Source organism: Elaeis guineensis, chromosome 2 (genome assembly GCF_000442705.2).
Source record: "Elaeis guineensis isolate ETL-2024a chromosome 2, EG11, whole genome shotgun sequence".
NCBI classification, from domain to species: Eukaryota; Viridiplantae; Streptophyta; class Magnoliopsida; order Arecales; family Arecaceae; genus Elaeis; species Elaeis guineensis.
Window position 1 is genome coordinate 78,275,413 of NC_025994.2, and position 22,591 is coordinate 78,298,003.

A 22,591-nucleotide genomic window follows, 5' to 3' on the forward strand; every position below is an offset into this window, starting at 1 on the left:
CATCGAGAGTTGCATAGCCCTCTGTAGTGCAAAGCATGCACTGTGGAGGATCCCGACACCATCTGAATAACCAACTATTGCACTATCGAAAACTATTATACAAATTACAAGAAGAATAGTTGCAAAAGCCAAAATATAGTTGATCATAGGAATTTACTTCTCCCACAAACAGAAAAAACCCAAAAAAAAATGAAGAAGAAGAAGAATTGTAAGGTTTTGCTATCACTCTAACCATTCCATACCCACAAAAAATATGGATTGAGAAGGCAAAATACAACAAGAATATATATATATATATATATATATATATAAAGAGGGAGAGAGATAAATTGGGCTTAAGTCGACCAAATCTATACCCAAATCCGATCGACTCTCTAGTCCTTGGATCGGTGTAGATCTAGATACACACCTTCTTAACTAACGAAGGGGCTCTTATGGCCATTTGGCTGGTGTAGTTTTGTTTAACAAAAATAAGTTTATTTATGAGGGATGGTGCTGTATTGGTTTTTATTTAGATGAGATGGCATTTGAAAAAAAAAACACACTATGTCTTAATGGAGATGGGACACAAAAGGAATGAACTCTTTGGCCCGTAAACCTTCTGTTTGGATGAGATAGTGTTTGAAAAAAATAAAAAAAATATATGTTAATGAGGATGGGATGCATAGGTATGAGCTCTCTTTTAAATGGCATTCTTTCCTCTTTTTCACTGGCAAAACACAAGACATTCTTTCCCTCCCTCTGTCTCTTGCCAGCAAAAACTCCTCTCTCTCTCTCTATCTCTCTCACATTGGTATAAATACCTCTCATTCTCTCTCCATCTCTCTTTCTCGTCGACACAAACTCCTCTCATTATCTTTGTCCCTCTCTCTCTTGCTGGTGTAAACATCTCTCATTCTCTCTCTCATTGGCATAAACTCCTCTCATTCTCTCTCTCCCTCTCTCTCGTCGGTGTAAAGTACCCAAGCTCTCTCTTTAAAACTCTCTCTCTCATACACATCAGAACCGTGGCTTGTCCTCTCATTCTCTTTCTCCCTCTCTCTTGCTTATCTCTCTTATGAAACCATCCATCTGAGGTACCTTCTTCCTTTCTCTTCATCTTATTGATTATCAGAATCTGACTACATCTTTTTAATTAATTAGTTTGTGTTATATTTTGATAGAACCCTTTTCTTGTGACTTATTAAGTGGTTGTATTTTATGTAGGAGATGATTTTGAAGTATATATTAGTGACGATTCATCTGAGGAAGAGAAATTTGATGACTGTATAGGCTCACTAGTATTTTAGATCATATGCTTATAATTCTATTATGATGGACACTGTTTTGACTTAGATAGATGTTGTATGAAGCAATGTACATCATTTGTTTAGTCATTAAGATATAAAGATATGTGGTTGTACATAGTTCTGAATGAATATATTACTCCTACAAAAAGAAAATTTATTTTATTTGGTTTGTATATTTAATATTATGTTGATGATAGTGAACTTCAGATATTTACTCTCTATAATAAATGATGCAAAGCGATTCAGCATACATTGACCCATGTTAAAATCTATTTTTCAAAAAAAATAAAAACTCTCCAAGGATCTCTCTATGATAAACAACAATAGAATATGATAAGCACTAACTTCCGATAGAATAAAGACAAAGTATGTAGAAATAAACACAAACTCTCTAGAGTAAATACAAATAGTCTAAGGATAAACACAAACCTAAGGGATTGCTCTCTGTCTTATATGGGACCATGCCATGATAAACATATATAAACTATTTCTCAATAAATACAAACTCTATATATTAAATAGAAATATCATATAATAAATACAAACTCTATAGCAATAAACACAAACCGCTCAAAATAAATACAAACTTAGCTCCCAAAACTTGAGTCATCCAAGAGTCCCTTTATAGTAAATAATAAGAGATGAGGATAAATACTAACTTTTAGTAGAATAAAAATAAACCTCATAAAAATAAATACAAACTCTGTAGAATAAACATAAATAGGCTCAGGATAAACACAAATCTAGAAAATTACTTTCTATTTTGTATGGGATCATGTCAGAATAAACATAAACTATTGCAAAATAAATATAAACTGTATATAATAAATAGAAACTTCTTAAAATAAATACAAACTCTATGGCAATAAACACAAATCATCTAGAATGAATATAAAATTGAACCCCAAAACTTAGGTCATTTAAGGATCCCTCATAAGAAACAATAAGAAAGGAGGATAAATACTAACTTCTGATGGAATAAACACAAAATATGTGAAAATAAGCATAAACTCTTTAGAGTAAATACAAATAAGCCTAGGATAATTACAAACCTGGGGGTTGCTCTCTATCTTGCATAGAACCATATCAGGATAAGCACAAACTATTTCAAAGTAAATATAAACTCCATATAATAAACAGAAACTCCATATAATAAATACAAACTCCATGGCAATAAGCATAAATTATCCAAAATAAACAGAAACTCAATGATTTTTGGAAGTGAATTTTATGTTTATTCTAGATGGTTTGTGTTTATTGCACAGAATTTATATTTATTATATGAAGTTTTTATTTATTATATAAAATTTATGTTTATTTTAGGATAGTTTGTATTTATTCTGGTATAATCCCATACAAAATAGAGAGCAACTCTCTATTTTTGTATTTATCTTGGGCTATTTGTACTTAGTCTAGAGAGTTCATATTTATTTTTATGAAGTTTGCATTTATTCTATCAGAAGTTAGTATTTATCCTCCTCTCTTATTGTTTACCGTAGGGAGATCATTTGATGATCCATGTTTTGAAAATAAGCTTGTGCTTATTCTAGATGATTGTATTTATTGATATAGAATTTATGTTTATTATATAAAATTTCTATTTATTATATAAAATTTGTATTTATTTTAGAACATTTTGTACTTATTGGAGCATAGTCTCATGCAAGACAAATAGCAACTCCTTAAATTTATGTTTATCCTAAGTTTATTTATATTTACTTTAGAGAGTTTGCATTTATCCTCATATACTTTATGTTCATTTTATCAAAAATTAGTATTTATCCTCCTATCTTCTTATTTATTGTAGTAAGATCCTTGGATAATTTAAGTTTTGAAGGCCAAGTATATATTTATTTAGGACAATTTGTGTATATCACCATGGAGTTTGTATTTATTTTAAAAAATTTTTATATATTATATGGAGTTTATGTTTATTCTAGGATAGTTTGTATTTATCTTGGTATAATTCCATACAAAACAAGAGAGTTTAAGTCTACAAATTTGCAAATGAACAAAATTTATATTGTGTAACACAAGCCACATTATAATTATCATGTAATCACCCACCTTGTTGCTTGCTTTGCCATACACCGTATATTCTGAGCATGGGTATGCGGAAATTCCCCACCCAATTCAAGGGAGAAGCGGAGAACAACAGATGCTGAGAAGGTGGTCTAACAAGACTATTAAGTAAGCTGATTGTCAGTCAGTTATTTCGCCACAGTATGACATAATGATGCAATAATTAATAAAAATAACATGACTGTTGGGTGGATGTCTGATCAGGATTACACTTTTCAGGATCTTTTCAGTATCACGCGATACAGCAGGAAAAAAAAAAAAAACAAAACAAAACAATCAAAATACGTGGATCAGCTATAAAAGGACTTGCCTCTACAGGGCATGCAAAATTTCACTATGAAAAAAAAATTTTACAAGAGGAGATCTCACCCTCAACCCTTGTATACTCAATTCTCTCTCACAGGACGTTCTCTCTCACAAAAACTCTTTCTCTTGGAAGACCCCCTGAACTCCTGAAGCGACTGCTATCCGCTATCCAGGAGCCCTGCTCCTTCTCTCTTAGTGTCAAGCGGCTCTCTCTCTTCCTTGGGTTCCTTCTCGGGTTCACACCGTGCATCCACAGAAGAACACCAGGCCACCTGTCCGCATACAGGCTTCTCCTCGTGAGAAGCCAAGCCCAAAAAACCCATCAGAAGACCACACACCCACAATTCACTATTCAGGGCCTTTTAAAGGGCTTAAACCCAATTAAATTAGGTTTAAGACTCTTTAATCAGCCCATATAAGGACCTGGACCGTTGGATCGAGAATCAGATAAACCCACATCCTCCGATCGCGCTCTGATCCACGGAATAGTGTCGTAGACCGCGAGAAATGTATGGGAAATACGGTCCACGCGATCCGCCATGGACCGTCCGGTCCACGATGGATCAGGGTACAGGGTCCAGGCAAGGCGCCTGGGCCTGGGCCGGCATGCGCGCACGGGCTTGGGCCGTGCTCGCACGTGGGCCCGCGCATGGGCTGGGCTGCGCGTCCCGCACATTGGCCCCGCCTGGGCCGCGCTCCATCGCCGGCCGTCCTCCGCCACCTCGGCTTACGTGCAATCTTCAAAAGCTCATATCTTCTTCATCCGAGCTCCGTTTTGGATGATCTTAGTCTCGTTGGACTCCATTTTTCATCGCTAACCTCGCTGTGGGCTCAATGTGGACTGAATCTCGAGGTGTCAAATCCTAACAATTTCCACCTCGACTCGATATTCGGCCTCCTCCAAACTCTGAGAGCTTCTGGATCTCCTCACCCCCATAGTCTGGGGCAATCGCCTGCTGATCATGGGTGGGCAAACATGGGAGTCGAGCCAGGCTGCTCGATCCCATCTCCGTTGTATGCTGTGCTCCTCCTGAGCTGAGACCTGCTCGGGGCATCGTCTTATGGCAATAAGAATCTCACCTTGCAACGTCACCTCTCATCCTCCCGAGTCTCCTGTCTCGTGCCCGATCCACCTTTTGGAGCTCCACCTCGCTCTGGGCTCCATCTAGCTCCCGAAGCTCCACCTCGCATTGGGCTCCCCACTAGGTAATAATGTCCTGTACTCTCCTTCTTCCCCTCCAACACAATCCTATCGCTGCGTAGCACCCTCAGGATTCCTCCACCAGCTACTGTCCTGTAGCCTCTCGAATCCAGTCTGCTAAGTGAGATAAGATTCCACCTGAAATTGGATATGTATCGGACCTCCCCCAATCTCCTCGCTGCATCATCATGTATCCTCCAACTGACCGTCCCAATATCTCTGATCGCACAGCTCGATCCATCCGACAGATATACAGTGCCCTCACTATTCTCTAGGGAGTCAAACTACTCCTCTCTATAACATACATGATAGGGGCATGCAGAATCTAATATCTACTGCTGGGAAAAAGTAGATACCTCGTCAGATATCTCCAGGACATCTCCATCTGAATCGCTGCCGGTCGTCGCTATAGCAGCTACCATCCGATTTTTGAATTGAGGGAATCTCTGGTTAGATGCCCCAACTCCTCACACCAGTAACACCTGATTTTGCTCAAGTCCCTCCTGGACTTGGACCACCCTCGTTGCGATCTCTTGTCACTTCGTTTACCACCTCTTGCTCCTCCAGAAGCCATTAAAGTTGAGCTACCGCCACCTGAGCTCGAAGCTGGATTCTCCCTCTTGAGAACCTCATTCTGAAATATCACCGTGGTACTTCATCCATCTTGATAGTGCTCTTCCCCACTAGAAGAGCAGTCATCAAGGATTCGTACGAAGGGAGAAGTGACGCTAGCAAAACCAACACTCTGATCTTCTCCTCAATATTCTCGCCAACACTGAGGAGGTCGGTGAGGATCTTCTGAAAGTGGCTGAGATGCTCCTACATGCTCTGTCCCTCAGTCATCCGCAGTTGGTAAAACTGTCTCCAGAAAAAAAGAGTGTTGGTGAGAGACTTCGCCATGTATAACTCTTCGAGCTTCGACCACAGCACCGTCGGAGAACTCTTGCTCAGCATATGGATCACCACTTCATCCGCTAGGTACATCCAGATGGTACTCACTGCCTGCATCTATAACCGTTTCCAATCCTGCATCTCCATGGTGGTCGACTTCTCATCGCACAAGAGAACATCGATCAACCCCTGTTGGATGAGCACGTCCTTCACCCTTGTCTGCCACAAGGAGAAATTGCTCTTACCATTAAATTTGTTGATCTCCATCTTAATTGATCTTGTCTTCTCTATCTTCAGTCTTGCTCACCACCGCTACAATCTACGTCCTTGTACCGTCTTGCTCTGATACCACTTGTTGGGTAGATGTCTGGCCAGAACATCACCTTTCAGGACCTTTTCAATACCACGGGATGTAGTAAGAAGAAAGAAGAAACAAAATAAAACAATTAAAATACGTGGATCAGCCACAAAAGAGCTCGCCTCCACGAGATATGCAAAATTTCACTATGAAAAAGAAAATTTACAAGAAGAGATCTCACCCTTAACCCTTGTACACCCAATTCTCTCTCACAGAAAGTTCTCCTTCACAAAAACTATCTCTTGGAAGGCCCTCCTGAACCCTTGAAGCGACCGCTGTCCACTGTCCAAGAGCCATGCTTCTTCTCTCTCAGCATCAAGCAGCTCTCTCTCTTCCTCGGGTTCACACCGCGCATCCACAGGAGAACATCAGGCCACCTGTCCGCGTACATGCTTCTCATCATGAGCAGCCGAGCCCAAAAAACCTACCAAAAGACCATACACCCACAATTCACTATTCAGGGCTTTTTAAAGGGCTTAAACTTAATTAGATTAAGTTTAAGACTCCTTAATCAGCCTATATAAGAATCTGGACCGTTGGATCGAGAACCAGATCAACCTACGCCCTCAAATCGCACTCCGATCTACGGAATAGTGCTATAGACCACGAGAAACACGTGAAAAACGCCCACGCGGTTTGCCATGGACCGTTTGATCCACGGTGGACTGGGATACAGGGCCCAGGCAAGGCGCTTGGGCCTGAGCCGGCCTGCGTGCGCAGGCCTGGGCCTCGCCCGCGCATGGGCCCACTCATAGGCTGAGCCGTGCTCCCGCTTGGGCCACGTGTCTGCCTAGGCCAGGCGCCTAGGCCGCACGCCCCGCGCGTTGGCCCCGCCTAGGCTGCGCTCCGCCGCCTGCGGCCACGTTGCCGCTGCTCCGCCTACCCTCCGTACCACGACTTACGTGCAATCTTCAAAAGCCCGTATCTTCTCCATTCGAGCTCAGATTTGGATGATCTTGATCTCGTTGGACTCCATTTTTCATCGCAAACCGCGCTATAAGCCCAATGTGAGCTGAATCTCAAGGTGTTAAATCCTAACAATGACCTTATACATATTCATCAAAAAGACATGACCTTGCACATTGATTTGGGAGGTGGTGACCAGAAGTTTCTGATCTTAATATTGGTAGTTCTAAATGAATTGCCTAAGAGCAAAATTTCTAAAAGTCCTAAGTGCCCGTTTCACTTCCCAACACTACAGACATTCTCTATAATCGTGGTGGCACTTCTAAACCTGTTCAAGACTTCGCTTTTGTGTGAAATGGTAGTTCATAAGGCATCTTCATCTGATTGCCACTTGGTGAGTTTTACTTCTGGTCAAACCGCCAAACTTCTTTCAACAAATAAAGATCAAACTTAACCAAAAAAGCCTTTTTAGATTCATTTAGTGTGTGAATACCATTTTGCTTGTCTTCAAGCTAATTATCAGCAGTTCTTAAACTCCATCAAAGGGACCAACCTTCTTCTGCAGACATCAGCAGTATCTACAATGGTCTACTCTAGATAGCTAATCTTCATCTGTGACTCCTGAAACCAAAATTCAAATTCTTCCACAGTGAATCCATTCAAAACTCCTAACAATTTCATGTGCAGCTTGTTGGCAGCATTTCTACTCCAAAGCACCTCGTCTGTAAGGCTTTCACTTCAAGCTGCAAGTTATCTGTTTTGCACCGGGATTCCACTGCAACAATGGATACTACTCTCTTGAGTTTCTCTTTGCACAAAGCAGACGTTTGCAACTCTTCTCTATGTTCAGCCTCAAAATAAAGCATTTAGAATTACATTGCACAAGTTCCTCACTTCTATTGGATGAGTAGTCAGATAAGTCTCTGGCTTCTGCAAGCTTCGGTTCATGACTACGTTTTGCCAATCCTGCAAGTATCATGGAACGGAAGTTATATGACACCATAATTGCAAGTATCAAGATTCTACAATGTAAATGGCACATAACACTGGAAAAAAAAAAATCCTTTTAAATGATGAATTTGCCCAAAGATCCTAGATTACCAAGTCCACAGAAGATATTGCAAAGTTATTCCAGACATGGATAGAGTTATATGGCAATGAATGACAATTTCTGAAAGGGTGTAGGTATATGACTTGGTAACATGCTGAATCCTAGGATAATCACCTATTTCTGGGAAGTAGTTTGATGGCTCCCTTTCCAGTTCCTCAATGTGCTTCTTGTCTTGAAGCCAGGCTTCTGGCCATGGATTTGCAATTAACCAAGCAGTTCAAGCAGAAAAAAAATTGTCAAAATATTTTCAATATTCATTGTTCAAATAAATACCAGGAGCTCAAAAGTGTAACTTCAAAAAGATAGCCGAATGAAAAAACATGATTCACTGGTACCTTACTGAGACAAGGTTAAGGGTTGTTTGGTTGAAATTAGATTACTCAGGCAATTTTGTGAAAAACAAAGTAGTCCAATCTTTGCTACAACTTCCTGATTTACTATTTTCCTGTCTAAAATGGGCTACCTCAATTTTCAACACAGGGCAAGGAACTAAAAAAGACATTTCTCGGGGAGAACAAGGAGCTGAAGTTGCCGCCCGATTTGAGTAGCTGAATGTGCTGCTGAAAAGAACACATTTCAGGAACTTATGACGCTGAAGAAGAACAGGTCCATGTTATTCAATAAATAGCTTGGAAAGCATGAGAATTATAATGCAAACTTGAGGAGAAAAAGTAGCGGTCATATTTAAGCTACAAAGACACACTGTCTCTGATTATCAGCAGTATGGACTAATTTTCAACACCAGATTTGTATGATACAATTAGTTAATATGGCAGTGAAATTTGATTCTGGAGGCATGTAGCGTGCAGTCCAGAAAGGACCATTGTTGTAATCATGAGAGATTGCTAAGACTGAAAGTATGATCCTTCCAGATGAAAGCATGGATCATTACCAAGATGATACTAGATACCAAAAATGATTGAAGATGGAAACTTCATTTAAATTTGAACCAAGATAATTCAACATAAGACTCTCCCCTAGATATCGATTCTGATGATGGTCATTAAACCAATCTGATATCCATTTGTCTCCCTTTTTCCCCTCCAACTCCACTTTATCAACTTCATTAGCTTTCACATTAAGAAGTACTCAAGCTTACCATTAATTAGTCAACTACAAGATAGCAGGATGAAGAATACTTCAGCAACTTTAAGGGATCACACAAAAACTTGAAGTATGGAAATAAGGGTATCCCATGTATTCAAGAGATGATTTCTTTGAAAAAAATATGCTTCCCTCAGCATATCTTTTTCCTTCCTCATTTAGATTAATGAAAAGGAAGTCATCTAATATTGTGTATCAAATGCCCTTATCTAACGGCCTCATCTAAACAATTAGATAATATATGCACATGGTCCACCCAGAATTGAAATATAAACTCACAAACATGCTGTTATGTTTACTACAACACCATATCCTTACCTAATATACTCTTTCTTTGGAATAGAAGGAAGAACAAGATCCCTGACTGGTTAGGAGCTTGAATGCATGCATGAACAGCATAATAGGTAACCAATGGAATATTGTCAAAAATAATGACTAAGAGTTCGCTAAGTATGATTATTTTGACCATCTAGAGCCTGTTGTGAAAAGAGTGTCATTGACAAAGACACTTAATATAAACAAAGTTATTGTATAATGCAGGCAGGGCTAAAACATGTGGTATATTATATAGCTTTACAAAGCACTATCATTACTCAATACCTTTTTCCTTCATATTGAAGCACTCTGACTGCTTAATAACTTTTTCCTTTATATCAACTTCTTTTTTTAGTAATTGCATGAGTGCATAGAATTCACAAGCATGAGTTCATGTGCTTACACTTATATAGGAGGTGGCTCTCAAATGTTGTGTGGCTCTTGCTATTTGCTAATGACGTAAACACAGAAATGAGGATCACAAAACATGATATTAATCACTCTCATACTTTTTTCCATAATGTCACTTAAACTGACAGTTACATGGAACTCATTGAATAGACAATTAAACTCTCACTCCTGCTCTTGTCTTGTCCACTCTTGTTTCTGGCTATAAAAGGATGTCCAATAGTCAGACAGCCTGCTTGCAATCTAGGCTTGCGTTTTTAATATAGTTCACACTGTGGGATTGCTAACCAAGATGTAAGTCTTGAATCAAGTTTGTTTGAAAAATGTTGGGACAACTAGTGTAAGTTCAAAAAATAAAATGCACACATACAACCATGAAACTGAAGCTAGTATTCCATATAAATTAGTTAGGTAGATTAAGCAGTGAAGCCATTTATGTTTCTTTGCTTCAGCTTGTATTTTTTTGGTTATTTATATGAGATGTTATTCATTTTCTCTGATATGGAGTCCTGGTCCACAAAACATGGGTTATATGGTTTCATGCTTTAATTCTTAGAACCATATGTGCAACTTGAACTTCAGACAAGTAAAACAAATATTCAAGCCAAAACAAACCCCGCTACACAAATATTGAACCTAGCTAAGATTTGCAAACCTTGGCATGGCTTATCAAACCCCCCAATATGCCTGTAAGAATTAAGACAATTTTCTATAACTCAAATATGAGGCTATAATGTTATATGAGTCAAAATGTTGGACAAAAGAATGGCTTCAGAACATGATATATTCATAGAGACAAGAATTCTAATGAAGATGTGTGACATAACCAGAATCAAAGGGTCAAAGTTGCACCAGAGTGACGTCATGGATGATCATGATGTGAAGTACATTAATAACTCATCTCAAAAGTCCGACCTAGTAGGAGGAAGGATTCACATTTGCCAAGAAGATTAAAAAGCAAGGAGAGGGTGGCCAAATATAACCTGGAAGGGTATTCAAAATGATCACTTAAAGGGTCATTTATTTGTTTAGAAACTATGCTAATCTAAATCAATAGTGAAGACAGATATAAAAATCCAGTCCAGAATAACTTGGCCAAAAGCATTTTAAGTTAATGAAAAAACTTTGTTTGTTTTGGGTTCTTAAACTCGGCATGGGGGTGAGAAAAGAAAAGGAAGGATTATAAATTTTAGAGTTCTACAATATGATTCCAACAAATAGTATCATAGATTATTAATCATGTAAACTCCATCAGAGAATACTAGAAGTCCGTGGTGCTGAACTTCATAAGCTCTTAATCTCATGCAATACTGATTCCATAACTCTCCTCTAGTTGTTTCTGAACAATTGCTTTTCCCACACAATATTTTCTATTTATGCTATACAAACGAAGAATCAGGTTATTATCGCCAAACATATCATGCACAAGAAGTTTGAACAAAGAGAACCATCATGATCTCTGCCAAGGAAGGCTAAAGCGATACTGGCCGGCAAATCGGTCTGTACAGTATGGTACCGTACCGAGTTTTGGTACGTATGGCATGGCAGTCGAAACCGGCATTCCTTTTTTTTGTTTTGTTTTCTGTTTTTTTTGACTTCTAAAATATCTAATCAATTTTTATTATTTTTTGAATGATTTTAAGTCCAAATTATTATTTTTTGATCTTATTTGATGTTTGTATCACTCCGATACACCTGCGATTAAGCATATAATACGGATCTGAATATAACATGATATTATGTTAGAGAAAAACAATCTTAAAGAACTAAATATTATTGAATCTTAAAATACTTAAATCAATTAAGAAATATAAAAAATAAATAATCAATATATATCGAGATTAAGAATATCGTCGAGCATTGATATCGTTCATAAATATCTAGATCATTTATATAATCTGATGAAACATCAGTCCATCCCTTTAATCATACAGCACTGTAATCTTCTGCGCTCATCCTATAAGATATGCGTATCAAATTGTAACTTGTCTCAAATCTTTTGCTAAAGCTCCGACTCTGAGAGATATTCTTGGACTGATAGTACGCTTTGAAGGGGTCCATCTGAATATATCGACCGTAAAATCCGATCCGTAAGATGCTCTGGACTGCATAGCATAGTAGTAGCTAGAAGATGATGCCTCGAACGCACCATATCCATATCCATATAGATTATAAGCTGCTTCTGGCCGTGGATAAAAGGATTTAGAATATGATGAAGAACCTGATACAATCATGAATCCAACTCCACATGCGAGGTCATCTGCAACTACATGATATCCTGAATGACCTTGAGGGGTACCGTTTATATGAAATTATATCCTCACAAGCTCTACCAGCTTGTGCACTATAGTCCCTATCCTATGTGGCATGCATAAATTGAGATTCATCAGTGAATCGAAGACCATCTTGTGGAAGCATCTCATAAATAGTAGTCTCCTGTCCTTCGCTCCATCCATAACTACCAGATTCATGACTATCAGGAGAACTACCATCACTGCTCTATCTGATCTCTGAAATCTGAGTGAATTGGATCAATTGACTACTCCACCCTCTCTATCGGGACTGGCACTGACTTTTTTTCCTTTAATAGTTAATTTTTGAATTTTATTTTTTAATAATTTTTTATTTCAAAAATATATTTTTAATTTAAAAAATTATATACTTAATAAAAATTAATAATTTTGGTGTCACTGTGTAGATCATATATAGATCTACAATATATCATGAAATCATACTAAAATCAAAAATTTTGACATGATTTTATCTTATTTTTTCAATTTTCACGGATTTTAAAGTTGTTTTTAAAAAAAAAGAGAGGAAGAGGAAAAATGGAAGATAAAATAAGATTACATACCTCTAATTAATGAGTTCTCATTTTGCTTGTCGTTTGCACTGTAGATAGGAAAAGAAAATAGATTTTGATGAGGAGGAACTGAGGAAGAGAAGTCTCTGAGTTCTCTTCTGATTTTCAACTTCATTTAACACGCCCCCCCCCCCCCACCCGACACTGTGGCACCACTAACAAACAAAAAAAACACCGTAGCACCATGCAAAATAGAAAAAAAAAAAGGGAAGAGGGCCGAACCGAACGATTCGACCTCGAACAATACCGAACTGGGTGGTTTTGCTTGGTTCAGAGCGGTTCGGGCCGATTCAGGCCTTATTTCGAAAATTAGGGCCAAACCATCCTGTTTCCGTGCCGGTTTGGGTTCGGTCCCATTCCACGAACCATTCTCCATATTAAGTGATTTTTAACGAAGAATGAAGGATCGAGTCCTACCTCCTGACTGAGCTAAACCTTTTTTTTCCCCTATTTGTATGAGTTGCTCCATGTCCATAGCTTAGTCATTATCTAACATGGAAGCACCAGCCATCTTTAGAGGCATACGAAAGATAAATGCTAAGACATAGAGAGTAATACTAGAGAATCTTGCATATGAACTACTATGGAAAAACTCATTCAACGACTTGCAACTCAATCACACTGGCATATTATTGTTGGACTTTGACCAAAAGATGATAAATAGCAGTTCATGCACGCATGCGTTTAGTTCCAGCTGCCATCAAAGACTACTTTGAAAGCATACATGAGCTTTGAAGATTGACTCAGGCAAGACATGAGATGAAAATTTGAATAAATATATAGAATGCAAGAAATATCAATCGCATAGTGTCGTCCAAAATATGTCAGTTCGCACTCAATCAGCTCAGCTCGGAGAAGACCTGTCTATGCCCAATATAGTAATGTGGCTGCCACTCCTGCCAAAGAAGGCAGTCAGTCACTAGCAGCCACTAACCCTACATATTACACATGATTGTCCTGTCAAGCAATTGATCAGAATCTAAGGTCTATAAGAAGGGTGAAAAATCTTTTGTTTGATGTTGACAAATATCTGTTTTTACCAAGAAACAAATCATGGCCGTCACAATTTAACTCGACTTTACTGTTCGAGACATTAAACTACATATGAATGCAATAGATTTTCTACAGTTTTCTAAAATGCGTAGATCTAAGAAATTTATGCCAAGCATTGCTGGAGTCCCTAGAGGCACAGCTGCCTAATTAAGAACATCAAGGGACTCACAAGGGACGGGTATGCCAGCAACTATAGAGCACCCGTCATCACCCTATAACAACAGATACTAGTCTAGATATAATACGAGTGGTCCAGGTACAGGAAAGCCTTTGTCTACAAAGAGTTCCCATATAAGGCAGCAAGACGGCAACTTTAACACACAAATGAGAAGAACATGCAATATTTCTCAACTTGATACCAGAAGAAACAAACACCAAGAACGATTTAGGAACAATAACTCATAAAAGACCCACCTTCCTAGAAGTCTAGAAATCCTGTGTATTGCCGCAAATCTTCAGGAAAGAAATCCCGATATAACGCTCAAGAAATTAATTACCTAGATAGCTCTGGTACGGGAATTCCAAATGGGAATCGAATTATCCAATAACAAGCATGGATTTCCTCAGGCATAGCAATCGGGGAGGCCGCAGAGATGAGCCTTGCATTGGACTTCCACAAATGAAAGGAATTCCTCAGATTCCAGAGAGGGCGCCGGCGAGATCGTTTTGGGGATTAGGGTTCCGAGATGGGAATCTGGAAACAGAGAGTGGCAGTAAGTTTGACAGATTAGAAAGAGGAACCGTGAGGTAAAAAAGCACCGAGGAATACAAATTACAAAAGATAAGCTGAATGGGCTCTCCGTACAAAATGAAAACGGAAAAAGATCAACTTTTTCCGTTGATTTCCATAATTTTATATTAAATCGTATCATGATGCGTTTAAATAATTAAAAAAATTAGAAATGAACTGAATAATATTTTTATAAAATTTTAAAATAGCTTAATTTTTCTTCAATATCCTGAAGCATATTCTAAATCTACTGCATAATTAATTTCTGATTCAGCATAAAATAGCCCTTCAACTCTCAATGAGAGAGCACGGTAGGTGGACTATTGTCATTGAAAATTTCTTTAAATGGACAATGATACAAACTTGATTAATATATTCTTATTTATATCTAGTTTACCGGAAAGGTTGGTCTAACATGCACGCAGAGTTACAATGGAGAATGTTTTGAGGTGTGAAAATTTCACAATGAGTTGACCCCACCTTTGACAACATCCTATGCGACATGGCGACATCATTATTATTTTTTTGATACACACCAACAACATTATCCATTTGCACATAACAGGAGCCAAATAGAAATATTTAGATCTATCATACACTTCAGTGGGTGTGTATTTTAAGGGTGGAGGGTCCCATAAGCAAGCAACCTTAGTTTATTAGTATTTACTATTAACTCAAAATTTAGGACCAACAATTCATGCTGTGAAAGAAGACCAACCATTCTTTCACACGAAAGATACAACCCGAACCTCAGGTATAAAAGGATTGATACACTGAGGAGTGATGAGCATAGAAGGCGTAGACAAATCCATTGGCCCGATCTTTGCCATCATATAGACCATAGAAGCTAGTAACAAGTTCATTAGGATGCACAAACAAAGAATAAGTCCAAGGATTAATGCACCGAAACTTTTATACATGTGGTTGATCTATTACTGGCATGTTGGCATCGTATTTTAACCACCATCAACCTATAGTATGTGACGCCAGGTTACAAGAGAAAAAAATGCCCGTGGAAAAGCAACACATGAGTGTGTGAATAAAAACTTATCTTGGGGTTACGATGATCAAAGAGATATGCAACTTCAACTTTGTATGTCTGCCACTGATACACAACTTACAGTGTATCCACTGCACCTTGATGCACATTTCATCAGTGGGATGCTTCATATTATATTACTGCTTTCATGTGCAAGTTTATCTTCTATGATGGATGTGGTCTTCAGCTGTATGCTTCTTTCCTCTGTTCAGAATTCAGAAGGGTTCATTGCCATTGATCATCGTTTGGAAGCTTCCTATATTTTGAATCATTCAGGGCTATGGCTCAAGGGTCTTCTTCAGTTAAATAAATCCAGTTGCCCCCTGTTATTGGTTTTGTATCATCTTGTCCATCAATGCTATGTATGTGCATATGTTCTTTCTTTTGGGTTTGGTTCCCATTTTGGTTTACAGTTCCTGGCTTTCTCTGTAATTGTAAATCCATTTTGGGTTGCATACTTAATTGCTCTGCAGCACTCTTTTGGTTAAGGTAATATAGATTTGGTCTTTTCAAAAAAAAAAAAAAAAAAAAAAAGAGATGCAACTACTCTAAATCATTTATATCAGAAGAGATTAGAAATCTATGGGATCCAAAAGCATATTCTTTTCACTTATGTGCATATTTGGATATCCAAGATATGTATGCTACTAACCAACTTGGTTTGCATGCATAGAGAGTATACATTTGTTTTTTTTTCCTTTCTTTTCTTTTTTTTTTTTTTTTAATTTCCTTTTGAGAGAACTATGTAGAATGAAGATGGGGTTAGAGAGGATTCAGATTACGATCCCATATTCTAATTATAAGAGCTCGCGTATAGGTACAGAACTTCCTGTAATAAATATACGAGGGAAGTCTTTTCCCCCATTTTACTTCAAAAAAAAAAACAAAAAAGCAAGAGCTCTGCATATAGGCATGAAAATCTATTTGATGAGAGAGGATAGTGATTTGAACGAAAAGCCTTTGCCTGGTCATATTATACATTCAGCACGCTAGAAAATATAGCTTCCTACCAGAGACAAGGTGATGACAATTAGCCAAAATCAAATAAAGTACTAGATTGAAGATTTGTTATCCATTTACTTATTTTAGCTAGCAAGAAAAAGACAACAATATCCATCTATTTTAGCTAGCAAGAAAAGGGCAACCAAGATTTGTTATCCACTTGGTCTACTTACTCAAAAGGGCGTCAAAGATTTGTTATCCAGCTGATCTACTTACTTATTTTAGCTGCCAAGAAAAGGGAAAGATTTGCTATGAATCCTTTCTTAATCTGTACAACTTAGCTAGCATTCTAGATCATTCTTTTGAATTCTAGATAGTCCTTTTCATTTGTATAAAAAAGGGAACCTCCTCATTAGTTTTTCAATCAAGAAATATGAAGATAATTTTTTCTTCATTTTAGCTTTCTCTGTTTGCCTTGTTTGCATGGTATCAGAGTCACGATCATTGTGGCCTAGAATATTCTAAGTTTTGTGATGATTAAAACTCATGGAAGAAGAAGCTCAGTCCGGTGTTCAGATCGACAGAGTTCCTACCGGCGATCCTTACAACCTTTCGAATTCTGATCATCCGGGCATGCTCCTGGTAAGCGCTCCCTTAACTGGATTGAATTACTTGTCATGGAGTCGATCGATGAAGATCGCACTCAAGGCTAAGGATAAACTTGGCTTTATAAATGGAAAATGTGTTATGCCTGATATTCAATCACCAAGGATTCCTCACTGGCAAGCTGTTGTACAAGTTCTCAAATACTTACGAGGATGTCCTTCCAAGGGAGTATTTTTTCCAGCAGCATCATCCTTCAAGCTTCAAGCTTATTGCGATGCTGACTGGGCAGCATGTCCAACAAACCGTAGATCAATCACGGGATTTTGTATCTTTTTGGGCTCTGCTCTTATCTCATGGAAATCAAAGAAATAAACAACCGTGAGTCGTTCTTCAGCTGAGGCCGAATATAGAAGCATGGCCAGCACAGCTTGTGAGCTCAAGTGGATTTCATTTCTTCTTCAAGATTTTCAGATTTTCCTCCATACTCCCATTCCATTGCATTGCGACAATCAAGCTGCCATTCACATCAGTAACAACCCAACGTTCCATGAACGTACAAAACATATCGAAATAGATTGTCATGTTGTTCGGGATCATATAAACAGCGGGTTTCTTCAAACTATTCACACTCCATCTCGTCTTCAATTGGCAGATGTATTCACTAAATCTTTGTCTGCTGCTGCCTTTACATTCATATTGTCCAAGCTTGGTCTGGTTGATCTTCACCATTCTCCAGCTTGAGGGGGGGATGAAGATTTGTTATCCACTTACTTATTTTAGCTAGCAAGAAAAGGACAATAATATCCATTTATTTTAGCTAGCAAGAAAAGGACAATCAAGATTTGTTATCCACTTGGTCTACTTAAAAGGACGTCAAAGATTTGTTATCCAGTTGATCTACTTACTTATTTTAGCTGGCAAGAAAAAGAAAAGATTTGCTATGAATCCTTTCTTAATCTGTACAACTTAGCTAGCATTCTAGATCATTCTTTTGAATTCTAGATAGTCCTTTTCATTTGTATAAAAAAGGGAACCTCCTCATTAGTTTTTCAATCAAGAAATATGAAAATAATTTTTTCTTCATTTTAGCTTTCTCTGTTTGCCTTGTTTGCATAGATGACTTGTGAAATTTTAAAGGAGACATAGGAGAAGACAGAAAATCTCATGCAATTGCTTGGCAATGTATAAATCCCAATTTCCAAAAAATCATCATAAATCTATTTAATACATAAAGACGTTTCCAAATATGCCCAAACAGCAACACCATTAATAGATCTTGCTGCACAAAGCTAATTATTAGGTGAAGATGGCATTTCAGAGCATCTAAACTCCCTCTGCTGCAATTCAAAAAGCTACTGCTAAACTACTGATTTTAAGTAGGCCGATGTATGCATTTAGACAGACCTCATAACGAAGGTAGCTGACAAATGTTAGGTGCTGGCCTACCCCCTCCTGCCTTGGAGGCTACGGGCTCTTCCTTTAATAAACTTGGCAAGACTTTTTAAGGGTCGGCACCACCCGCTTCCTGTACGCAAGTACACACATAAAGAAAGAAGAGGTGCCAAGTTCAAGTCATCTCTGTTTCATGTTGTGTTTCGGTCTATTCGGTGAAATAACCCATCTTTCGTTCAGGTACGTTTGGTGGATCTATATCACCTACCGATGATGTACTGTATTTTGTGGTATCTTGGTTGTGGGTGGGCCATGACACGGCTCAGAAAGGTCACGTTTTTTTGGTAAGTGGGTGGGATTTTTATTCAGAAAGAATGAACAACATACTTGCAACAGTACAATTAATGTACCAGGCAGTAGGCATTGTTACAGTTTTGTAGCTTAAGATCAAATAATCATATGGAACATGTCGATAGAAACATCTCGGCTACAACTGACACGAGATGAGATCCGTTTCAGTAGCAGCAAACGAGAAACAATCGTCAGACATGATGCATCGTTAGGAATGCAGCGAAAGGAACCGAAGAAGGAAAAAAAAAAAAAAAAAAAAAAGAAAATTCATGTGGCGTGAGCATCACAAAAAGAAATATGGGGTGAACATTCTATTTTATCATATTTTCTCTAATGTCGATATTAAAGAAGAAATTTAAAAAGTTTAAAGCTCCTACTAATAGCCCATGATTATAAAAGAAAAAAATGTGGTATTTTTTTTTCTTTTTTGTTTTTAGAATATACTTTTTTGACTGGTATATATTACGTGGCTATGTGATAGACATCAGGTAAATTAATTATTAAGTAAATCAATACATATCTCTAGATAGATCAATGTATAGTTCTTAAAAAAATATAAAGTTTATCAATACACTATATATGATCAGATAATATATATTTAATAAATTAATTATCTAATAATCCAATATATATCTTCAAGCAAATTCATATATAATTTACAGAATATCATGTTTACCGGTACACATTACATAACCGGATGGATGATACATACTCGTGGACTTCCTAAAATATATTGTAAACTTCTTTAATATATACATTTAGTAGTGATTTAATACATACCTTCAGATAAAAAACATGCTTTGAAAACTATGTATCAATTTACTTGATATGTGTATATTGGATCACTATTGGATATGCATAAAAAAGCTTGTAATTAAGATGTATTAGGAAGTCAATGTGTATATATAATGAATATGATGTTTCGAAAACTTAAATCAATTTGTTTGGAGGTATGTATTGGGTTATTTCACGACTAATTTACTAAAACTTTATATCATTTATCTAGATATGTATATATCTTGCTTGATGATTAATTTGCTTAGTGTATATCATTTGATTATTTAGTATGTACCAATAAAAAGAATATTTTGAAAATAAGAAAGAAAGAAAATATTATTCTTTTTTTTTTCGTAATCACAAGATTGATGACTCCATTAACAAGAGGAGTCCATAATATTTAGACTTCTTCTTTAAAATTGATATAAAAAAATATGAAAAACATAGTAAACCCATCCCTTATTTCCTTCTCTAATGCCCGCCTCATATAATTTTTGTCTGAGTTAAAGCCTACAGCATGGGCTAGGTTACTCATGACTGACCTAACATATTTGACGTCGAAATCAGGTGTAGTCCGTGGAAACCCCACCTGATCTCTCTATTTATCTAAAATATACGCCTATTAATAAATGAATAACTTGAGACTAAAACAAAGAATATTCTAAAATTCGTTAGGACCGGCATACGAAAAAAAAGCAATTGTGCAATAGAAAAGAAGGAATCCTATTTGGTCACGTTAAATGTTGACCATCAAATAGTTCTAACATTCATTTATATATATATTTTGGATCAGTCCCTTTCAGATATTATCTATCAACATTATCTTTCTGGGCCTGAGTGGGGTTACATTAGCCTGATTCGCTTGATCTGGTGCCCAAGCTAGGCCTAAGACTCCAAATAATATTAAAAAAAAAAAAAAAAAAAAAGGAAAGAAACACGAAATAATATTAAAAAAAAAAAAAAAAAAAAGGAAAGAAACACGAAACAAAGCAATCGATTCAAAATTTTATGGCGGAAATGGTGCGTGCAAGATATGAGCATCAAGAGGAGCATATTTATGGATCGGGAGAACCACCCTTTCGGTTTAAAATTAGCCAGCAGTGCTTATTTCTATATATCTTTATGGATAGAGTGGATCAGTGATAGGTGTGATATGTTAAGACAATTATAGTGACTGCTGCAGTGGTAGTCCGTGCGGAATGGGCTTTGGCATCTATAGACATGATTTTTCTATCATTATGATCGTTTCTTCTTTTGCTTCATGTCCCACAAGAAGAAAAAAAGAAAAGAATGAAAGAAGAATAAAAGTACAAAATATTTATGTAGTTTGGTCTATTAATCTATATCCACTGACAAAGATAATGCAAAAGCTTCACGATAAAAAAAAAAAAAAAGATTATAAAAAATAAAATTATCTTACAAACTCTATCCTCAATACATCTGATTTTAGGACACTCAATTGCATTCTTCTTTTGGGGCCACAAGAGATATATTTAGACATGTAACAGAGTAATTAAGCTGATTTAGTTTTAGAATAGTATTCCTATAATAATTAGCTTAGGCCAATTTATAACTGATGTCCTAAGTCGATATGGATTCAACTTAGTATCCTAAGTTGATCTTCTAGAATTGTTGCAGACTAGACCTTCTAGAATTTGTAAACTTAAGATATACTCAACAGATCTCTACCTTAGTTTGATGTTTATTAAGTGGAATATATCAAAACCTTTCTCATCATCTCTCCTGTATCTATACATCTTTAAGGGCATCAACCTATACAATCATCAATTAACCAGAAGCAATACTTGAATTGGTCAAGTGATAATAGCTTAATCAACATATTAGCTGAATTCTTTCTTTTTCCTTTTCGTTTTGTTATTCTTCCTGTCCATCACAACTCTCTCTCTCTCTCTCTCTCTCTCTCAGAGGGCTAAAGAATCACCACAACCAAAGGCTCATCCAGATGAGGTTTGTGGGTTCCGGATGTGAAAGCCATACCGGCATAGGTTAGTCTCCCATTCAAGTAAACAGGTTCTAAAGTATCCAATTTACCAAGTGGGGCGCGAATGAACGCACCTGCAGACAAGAGCCCTTTTTCTCCTTTTTCAAAAAGCCATGGGTAGATCAGTGGTCCACATCGGCCTTTGTGAGATCGGTATCCCTTTGCATTTTATATTATTTCAGATTTCCTGATCAGACCTCATCTCCTTCAATCCACGTACAGCTAGGAGGGATATATTCTAGCGGTTTGTCATGCATATGAATCGAGATTCTACATGTGCTCAAATGCCTATCACACCTCCAAAAAGCAACAAGAAATCTTCCGGGGCCCAACAGTCTCACCAATACCATCACTAATGGCATGAGAAAAAAAAAAAAAAAACAAGAAACGAAAACAAAAGAAAATTGCACCACCTCCACCAGTTGTATAGATAGCAACCATATATCGTCCATAAATATTTCGAGCTGTGATATATATCCATCAAGGTGTTGCAAAAATATGAGCTGCGTAGGACCTAAACATCATCGTTGATTGTTATATATCAGTGTCTGATTAAACGCTAGCACCAGACAACTAGGATATTGAAAGGTTGCCATCAACAACAGCACTGCCGACAACATCACTGAATAAAGTAATAAGAGGTGAAAAGAGCTCAACTTGCACCAAAGTGCGTGGTATCTGATCGCTAGCTTGCTTCTTCCTTCAAGGAATAGATAGAGAAAGCCTACTTAATTGGACACTTCCACACAAACTTGCATGAAATTGCTGAATTAATAGCTCTAGGTTCCTACGAGTGCATCAAAGATCAATATATAACCATGACCAACACCACCAGCACCAACCACAACAACATCAATAATATGGG

General features: G+C 37.3%; 1 long non-coding RNA gene across 2 annotated transcripts; it reads right to left on the reverse strand.

The window, feature by feature from the left end:
- Positions 1-6,551: 6,551 nt before the first annotated feature.
- Positions 6,552-14,659, reverse strand: LOC140855647 (uncharacterized). 2 transcript variants are annotated; one of them, XR_012138600.1, is made up of 3 exons: positions 14,302-14,659; positions 8,259-8,330; positions 6,552-7,999 (listed from the first exon to the last, which is right to left on the reverse strand). It is a non-coding gene; the product is annotated as an uncharacterized lncRNA (long non-coding RNA). The 2 variants fall into 2 exon arrangements; XR_012138601.1 differs by having other exon boundaries at positions 6,553-7,999; positions 14,385-14,659.
- Between the last annotated feature and the right edge of the window lie 7,932 nt (positions 14,660-22,591).